Below are 9975 nucleotides of genomic sequence, written 5' to 3'. Positions count from 1 at the left end.
AGCTCCTTGAGTTATGGGCATGCATTCTCACACAGCTCCTTGAGTTATGGGCATGCATTCTCACACAGCTCCTTGAGTTATGGGCATGCATTCTCACACAGCTCCTTGAGTTATGGGCATGCATTCTCACACAGCTCCTTGAGTTATGGGCATGCATTCTCACACAGCTCCTTGAGTTATGGGCATGCATTCTCACACAGCTCCTTGAGTTATGGGCATGCATTCTCACACAGCTCCTTGAGTTATGGGCATGCATTCTCACACAGCTCCTTGAGTTATGGGCATGCATTCTCACACAGCTCCTTGAGTTATGGGCATGCATTCTCACACAGCTCCTTGAGTTATGGGCATGCATTCTCACACAGCTCCTTGAGTTATGGGCATGCATTCTCACACAGCTCCTTGAGTTATGGGCATGCATTCTCACACAGCTCCTTGAGTTATGGGCATGCATTCTCACACAGCTCCTTGAGTTATGGGCATGCATTCTCACACAGCTCCTTGAGTTATGGGCATGCATTCTCACACAGCTCCTTGAGTTATGGGCATGCATTCTCACACAGCTCCTTGAGTTATGGGCATGCATTCTCAAATAACTCCTTGAGTTGTGGGCATGCATTCTCACACAGCTCCTTGAGTTATGGGCATGCATACTCACACAGCTCCTTGAGTTATGGGCATGCATACTCACACAGCTCCTTGAGTTATGGGCATGCATTCTCAAACAGCTCCTTGAGTTATGGGCATGCATTCTCACACAGCTCTTTGAGTTATGGACATGCATTCTCACACAGCTCCTTGAGTTATGGGCATGTGACTTTCTGAGAAAACTTGATGGAAAACCGCAAATCTCAAATAGTTGACCATACACGGGACAAAAAACGACATTCAACATAAAAATAATCCTCTAATCCAATCAAATTCTAACCACCATAGCAGTTTTTGCAGTTTTTTTTCCTGCTAAAAATGGGATCCTCATTTTATGATTTAAAATACTAATCTTATTGAAAGACTGTTAAAAGAATAAGAGACAATGTCACAGAGGATATCACTCTACCCCTGACCATTCCCAAGATATTATTGGTTGAAAATTGGAGTTTAACATGGAAACCAAGTTGAAGCCATAACTATAGCTGCACATTATTATTAATAATATGAACACTGATAGGACACATTGCTTGAATGATAAAACAACATAGCAAAAGTTATTGTATTCATATAGTAAAAAAGTATTTTCCTGTTTATTCAGTTTGGACCCTTCCTGTAATACAGGATGGTATTTGTTTATAACAATTTAAATGAAGCCATTATGTATTCCTGAACCATGTTATTTTTGTTGGTTAAACACTAGTAAAAATTCTTGACAGGTAATTATCAGAATGTGCAAGTTACGCACAGCCAAAATCCATGCAACTAGCATGTCAGACAGATGTCAGAGCCTGCTTTTGTTTCTCTCAGATGGGTATGATGAGCTTGATGTAAGCCTGGGTAAAGTACATTTTCATTGTTTTGATGTCTATCATGGTGATGGTTGAATAACTGACACCAGGGGTGGTGCATACACTTCCTTTAAACAGCCATCCCTGTGTGTGGAGGCCGCAGCTTTTATTAATGATTTCTTAAAGGCAATACCACCCTCTATAGTTTTGTCAAAACTTCCATGATAAACATGAAATGGGAGATCTCTATATGGTAAGTTTGCGACCCAAACCTACAACACTCTTGAAATTTGGGTTAAGTTTTTACAGTACCAGCATCTTAACTGAAAACATAGGCATTGGTGCAATTGACATGGGGGACACGGGGGACACAGGGGACACAGGGGACATGCCCCCCCCCCCCCCCCCCCACTCTTACATTATTTCAGACAGAATAATTTTTATGCATGCATCAGCTACAGAAACTGTCTCTCCCGTCCCCCAGCCCCCCTTTTGAAACCAAATTTACTGCACTGGACAGAGGAATTGTCTAGACATGTGACTAATACTTAACGATAAAGTGAAGCTTTAAAATTCATACAGGCCGCTATCGATGAGAAAGGCAAAAAATACAGTCGTCAAGGACATCCAAGACACACACACACCCCAAATCTGATTAAAAGTATGGTATCTTGAACTGTCTCGAATAGACTTTCGCATGTGAACATTGCATAAACTAAAGCTTCAATATTAAATACTGTATTTTCTTCCTTACAGTGATACAGATAGAAAGTGATGAAGACAATTCATTTTTAAGAGATAATAATACATGGTTTGGTGGATTTGATGTTAACTTAATAGTTTTTTTTTTTTTTTTTTTTTTTATCATTGAGTTTTAAATACTGCCATACTGGTATATAAATAAAAACAGAGAAACCAATAATGCAGGTACTAGGGGCATCTTTAATCATTTTGGCCAACCTATAAAAATGACCCCTTGAGGCAAGAGGTTCCAGGTACAGATGATAACCACACACCTTTGGGGATGTCCGGCAGTTTGGACAACCCATTCAAGCAGCATCACAAGCCTCTCATTACTGGGCCTATTGTCTGTGTGAAACTTTCGTGGTGTACGAATCAGCATCAGTGGATTCTGGTGTGGTGAAAAGTTTCATTATTAATCATGGTACACACGGTTTAAATCAGCCAAATATGTCTGGCTGATGTCAACCTGGTGACTAGATCAGACTCGAGGAAAGGAATTATAGGCTGTGTTATATTCTGGGTCTGTTTCTGTTGGCATGAAGTTTGTCGAATTCTTTCAATCAAAAGATTGAAGAACATCATGCATTTTTGCTGATATTTACATTTGTTTTTAAATGGCTCATATTGAAAATATTTGACCCACTGTAAAAACAGGCAGCATCAATACTCCACGGGGAACTGTTGTCTCCAAGTAAACTAAATGCGCCCTAAAAGCCTGTTATGTGTTTCTTATACTCAGAAACTGGCATCAACCACATCAGTCATTTGATTTGACAACCAGCTGCAGTGCTTTTTACCCAAACTGACCCATGTTACATTGCAGTATAACAGGACTTGGAATCCCAATGTATTAAAACAATAGAAAGATTCCACTTGTCATATAATGGCAAAGAATAGGGGCATACTGATACCCATTCTCATACTCAGAACTGCCTTTAAGAAGTAATTTTTGTCAGGTATTAAATAAATCCATGCATTAAAGGTTGCTTTGAAAAGAAGAAAAGCCGTCCTTCCCTCACTTTTACAATTGAGTACCAATCAATGTCAATTGACTTCCGCACTGAGTGTTTTAAAAAACAAATATTAATTGTCAGTTTTCAGACTTGGTTCGGCACTGTGGCAGTAAAAATAAATGACAGAAGCCATTGGTTGGAAATCAACACATATTATGAAAAATCTGCCAATAAATACTTGTTAGAGGCTATTACAAGTATGACTAATAGTATTCACACACCCCTAGTAAAGAAACATATTATTGGCACAGACCGCTAATTCATAGCTCAGTTACATTACAAATATCATGTTTGGTGGTGTCATCATTCTGAGAACTTAATTCACAAAAATGAGTACTGGAGAACTACTATGGTGGGATCTAACTATTGTAATATTAAATATTTTGTTGGGAATATTTACACAAGTGTGAGCTAAAAAAAAAAAAAAAAAAAAAAGTAATTATGGTTATATCTGTAAGAATTTTGAAAGTCGTTTTTATAAAGGTGTTTGTGTTGCTTGTTGCATTAGTTCAGATTTGTTAGCTCCTATGTATTAGAGTCAAAAAGCCTTTGCTTTTGAGTTCAGAAGCTCCTCAGTTCTAGTTGCCAGCCCAAGACATAAGTAACACTTTGTAAGCACCAGTACCATTCATTGGACACATACTATGTATTGGCAACAATAAAGATGTTCACAAGTTGGCACTGGCTCATACTAACATAAATACACTGTGGCAGATCTAGCCTGTGACTGAGGTTGGCAACTACAGTAGAACTGATCTTGGCCTCTCAATGAAAGAAATGAATAGTTCACAAATTAGCCTGCTATGACAACCACCTAGCATAATCTGTTTCTTTACCAGTACATGTTAACTTAAATCTCTCTACCGTTCACATTGTCTTTGGGATTCCATATCCTGTTATCCTGCATAAAACAACATAGTGCAGTTCTAAACACACTGCATAAAGGGTCCTTAGAGACAGCAGCCTGTTACCAAGCAAAATGACTGGCTTTGTTTACAACACAAATGTAAGTATTACGCTATGATAGGAGCACAATTATACTTTAAAAATGATATGTTCCAATTATGGCTATCTGGGTATACAACTGATGTAACTGGAGTGTTCTACTTGTGCGAGGGTGGTTCAATTTAACTATGTGTTAAATGTTTCCCTTAGGATTCCCACATAGCACAAACAGAATTGATAATGTGCAAATACTACCAGCTCCATTGAAATTAGTTTTTTAACCAGGTACTATGAATATTTGTTTTCTTTTATGGGAAACAGTTTGGGCTACCCATGCCCCCTTAAGCCAATGCAGCTATCGCCGTTCCTGTAATGTGAACCTCAAGTTAAAACAACATTTGTCTGGTATAAGATTTAGGATTCTCTCCGAACATCTTTACTATGGTATACTTTTTTTTTTTTTTCAACATTTGGGTTTCATGCTTTGAGCTTACAGACCACAAACTACAGCTTATTGACTGCAGCTCTGCTTGCTGTGTATATTTGTATATTTGTTATGTATATTTTTAAATACATGTATAAACAGACTGAAATATTTAGAGATTAGTTCTAAAATGGCACTGGCCTACCCCATACCCCCCCCCCCCCATACTCTTTTATACATATTCATTTGTTCATATACTGGCTTAAGATCACCTTGTTCTAGTGTCTTATGAGAGTCTGTGTAAACAGGTTATTAAGAGATGTTATTATGACATATGTTGCTCTGCTAGATACATCCCAAACCTTACACAATGTATTGTTTACAGTATTGATTCAATTTGTATTGTTTTGTTCGTTTCTTATATCCAACTACCTGTGAATATAAGAAATGGTCATCTGGACACTATGAATATGTTAAAAATGTATATTTTAAATCAGTTGTATGGCTGGAGGGAGATTTTATTGGAAGGTTTACTTTCACCTTTCATGGCAGTACATGTATGTATGCATCATCATAGAATCTAATAAAATGGCTTTAAGAACAAGTGCCTAGACAAGATCATAGAAAAATATACTTACTCTAACACATCATGATCTTCCCTGTTTCTAAGCCATTGTGTTTCAGTCACTTTTCTTATCAGGCTTTGTACATTAAATGTCATTAATGAAAGGAAATGTAAAAAGAGAACCATTATTTTTTTAAGTAATCGGAAATCATTTTTATAATAAAACACATCATTGGAACATGTATTCAAGCCAGTACAGTAAACAGACTCGCCTGGAATGTGAGTAGCTGGTGGTTGGTGTTCCACATTGCAAATCAACGCTGTTCAACACAAGCCTAGGAACAAAACCTCAAAAGGGTAGGTTTCCCAATTAGGTATCACCTTACGTCTTTATCTTACAGTCGTATGACTATATGACTATATGGATAGGTTTGACCTCAAGTGAAAACCACAGCACTGATGTCTAAAACAGAAAAAAACAATTTAAGAGTTCAGTTTTCCGGATTTCATTCACTTAGAATTGCGGATCTTTCTAGAATGATGGATATTCCACCAGGTAGGCACCGTCAAATCCCTTGCTATGCCTGAATACACTTAGGTATTGCCTGCTTTCTTTATGCTAATGTAATTAGCTACATCAAAGCTGAAGTTCAAGCTGCAGATGCTATCAATTTTTATCAGTAAACAGACTGTTTCAAAATCAGGGCTGAAAGATTGAAACTCTTTTTTTTTTATGAAAGCTAATGTTGAAAAGAATTATCTTTAAGTTACACAAGTTACCCTTTTCAGTCTGCTGATTCTTAATCTTTTTACTAGCATCAGCACGTCCAATTTTAGTGTTACAGGATTTGCTTTTCCCATTTGTAATATGTTGGTGGTTTACTTCTGGCAGCGATTAATTGAATACAGTAATTTACTGAATACCATAAAAAATTAAAGAAACAATTCAATAATTAAATAAATAAATACATATTCAGCATGCTTATTGTATGTGCTCTTAAGATTTACAGCTGGGGTAATCGGGGTGAATTTGTTCCATGTTTGCTGTACATAACAGGATCATGTGAATCTAGTACATTAGATCAATTTACAACCAACATGCAAACCTATGTACTGTGCACATTTTGTTAAATAATTTCTCATCCTTTTAAAGCTGTAATTCATGAGGCCCTTTCCTTTGAATAAATGGGTGAGTCAGAGAAACATTTAATGAGGTGAAATATATTTTCATCTTGTTATTTTTCACAGTAAATTTTGTTAAACAAATTTCTTAGTGGAATTAATTTCAGTACACAGGATAGCAAACAGCATCTGAATGATACACATGATAACATTATCTAAATGATCAGATTTTACATAACTATAAAGTTTATAATGCCATCTTAAAAGTATTATTTAACTTATTCCTGCCAAATACTGTATAACCAAGTATTAATAAAACATACACTAGGCATGTGCCATAATGTATAAAAGATAAGGTACTTTACCTGAATTGTAAAATAATTAAAATTATGTATAGCTAAAACTCCCAAAAACAAAAATCATATCAGATATTATACAATGGAAAATGACTGGAATGTTTTAGTAATCTTCATCTAAAGCAAAATAATAGATACTATATATATATAATGATTTGGAATACATATTTTCGAGAATCTAGCCCATACTGTATATGCTGCACTAAGAAACGCAACACCATATTCAACCTACAAATTATACATGTATAAGCACATCTGTATTCCATGTCCATGTTCCCAAGGTCGGGTATATTGCATGCAGAGGTTTATGGCAGACTTATTTGTCATTAGCCTGTCAATGTATCAACTGTAACCCGGAAAGAGATAAGTGCCAACCTACTGCAGCCTTATCATTTCATTTTTTAAAGATTTTTTTTTTTTTATTGATCATGTAACATAAAATGTTAATACAAAACATCAGTTATCTTTTTAATCGCTGTTGTTGGTTTTGATTTGGTGCTTTTTAAAAATGATTGCCACATTATAATTATACTTTCATAAGACTATTTTAAAAGTCAGATTATTTTGCCACTTGCATGCATTACCAATAATTTCTATAGGGTTAGTTCCATATTTTGGTTTAAAATAACCAACTTTTAAACATATTTTTATCAAGTGAAATTGTGTTTGAAAACAGAGGTGTCAACCAAAAGACAGAGCACAAGGAATTAAGTGACTTGACCTGGGTCACACAATGAATCAATGGCTGAGCTGGGATTTGAAGCAGGGACCTCCTGATTATAAGCACTTTTCTTTAACTACTGCACCACACAGCCTATAGTACTAACATTTCTATTAAAATATATTAATGTGTATATATTATATTAATTTTCTATTAAAATGCATTTATATTCCATATATAGAATGATGGAAAATAAATGCATTTTAATAGAAAATGATAGATAGATAGACAGATATATGGGTAATCAAGATATACAAATTTCAGCATTTCAAGAGCCAAAGAAAGTGTTTTAAAAGTCAAAGTGCAGCAACTGCATACATGTTTCACCCTGTTTGGAGCTTATCAGTGCAGTGTAACTGTACTCTGACTAGTAAAAAGCTCAGAACAGTAAGTAAATACAAGTAGCTTTTGAGTTAAGGTGGAAGAAAGCAGTAACGATGGAATTATGGATGAGCCCCAAACAGAGTGAAACAATTATGCAGTTGCTGTACTCTGACTTTTAAAACACTGTGAATGTAAAAGCCTTTTTGCTGAAATGTGCATAAAGCTACTAGTATTTACTTACTCTCCTGAGCTTTTCACTAGGCAGAGTACATTGGTGAAGAAAAGAGACAGAGAAAGAGATCCACGTATTTCACTTGTTTACATGATTGCACAGCTTCCCTTGACAGCTCTGCAGCTATTCTTGCACATGACACTACTGCTACATATCATGTCTGCTGTGTCACAGAGTGCTAAGAAGGTATTAAGAAAGGAAGAATAGGTGTTGCGGCAGTTGACACTACCTTTGATTCATTTTAACAAACAGGACAGCAAAGAAAAAGACATACAGGACACCAGGCTATTGCATACAAGCATGGATAAACAGACACCAATGAATCCTTGATTTAGAAGAAACATACACTAGCATCAGACACTGTGTGTAAGACATTGTTAGTTAATGCATAACATGTTGCCGTTGATGAACCCCTCAATAAGACTACACTTTCCACATTTCTTTTTACCCTGCTGTTTCTGACTTGGACTCAAGATAAAAAAGACAAGTACAGTCACAAGGTGAATATTATTGATCATGAAATGTGCTTGTGGTTTGCATTTAATTAGTATTCACATGTATTTATTAATTTGCCAGTGTGGTTCCATGGAAGTTCCATGTAAAATGGATATGAGTAACCCTGAAGATACATAAGCAATGTTCAATTGTGATGAGTCAAAGGGTTTTCGGTCTGTGATTCAGCCTCCCGACAGTAGGTGGCATCAAACCAACTCGGGACTTCCCTTACCAAGATCTCGTGACCATGGCAAAAGTCATCTTTTGAGGGGCGGCACCTTGGTGAGGGGCGGAAGTACGAGTATGTAAATTCCAGCCACTGGAGTCAAGTGAAGGATAAGGACACGTGTCAGTTGGGGATTGGTGTTCCACTGACTACAGAGGCGGGACATTACATACTAAAGGGAACGTACTACTGTGTTCGGGGTTGGTCCGAAAGTAAAGTAGGAGGAGTAACGGGTGGAGGGAGAGTCTGGTTTTGTGCAGCGGGATTTTTGAAACACTAACATTTCTTTTGTCTTTTTTTTGTTTATGTATGGTCACCACGAAGACAAATTAAAGACGAGTCATCACAGTTTGTTTTGGATTCCACCCCTGCACTCCTTCCCTCACACCATTTTGTTTTTCGTTTGTTATTTAATCCTTTTGTTGTGTATAGAAAATAAAAATAAATTATTTTATTTCTGTACACATAAATTACTGTCTGGACATTCCATTTAATACACTCTCGCCTCACATGTGGTGTCAGAAGTTTTATACTGAATGTCAACAGCTAAATGTCAACAGCTAAACGAATTAATCATCGTAAAACAATAAACATACTGTACTGTTTATTATTATTATTATTATTATTATTATTATTATTATTATTATTATTATTATTATTATTATTGCTCAGTTTTGAGGATTGTGGGAGTCGTATTTAAAATGAATGAATTGTTACGCACCAAGTTAAATGTAAAACAAATCTGTCTGAAGTGCTGACCGGTAGAAAGTGAAGTTATGCCGAATGAGAAGGATCCTAAAAAGTTATGTGCACTGTGTGCTCGTGTGACTCATTGGAAAGGGGTTCAATAACACCATTAGCATGTAAAAAACCCATTAAAAAAAAAAAAAAAAAAAAAAAATCGCAACACAAAAGTAAATATGCTAGTAGTTGTATAAAAATTCCAAAGCAGTCATTTTAGCTGAAAACACTTTAATTTTGAAAATATATGCATTATAAAAACCTTGAATATTTGTCTTAGCCAATTTACGTTTTTCTTTATTTAACACAACAGCACGGACAATAGTACAACATTACTGTTGCAGCATAAGCACTCGAGCGACGTTAATTGGTCATGCTTAACTGCATCTGCTTCTCTGAATGTACACACAATTGGCACACGATAAGGATTAAAACTGTTACATTCAAATGGAGATGCTTCGTCAGATAAACCTTTAAATCTTCACGAAGCATAATTAATACTGCAACCCATTAACAATCAGATGATGATAATAATAATAATAATAATAATAATAATAATAATAATAATAATAATAATAATAATAATAATAATAATAAAAAACATGCATATACTGTTTTTTGTTTTGTT

This window comes from Polyodon spathula, chromosome 9 (genome assembly GCF_017654505.1).
Source record: "Polyodon spathula isolate WHYD16114869_AA chromosome 9, ASM1765450v1, whole genome shotgun sequence".
In the NCBI taxonomy this organism is placed as follows: Eukaryota; Metazoa; Chordata; class Actinopteri; order Acipenseriformes; family Polyodontidae; genus Polyodon; species Polyodon spathula.
This window is presented reverse-complemented; position numbering follows the sequence as displayed.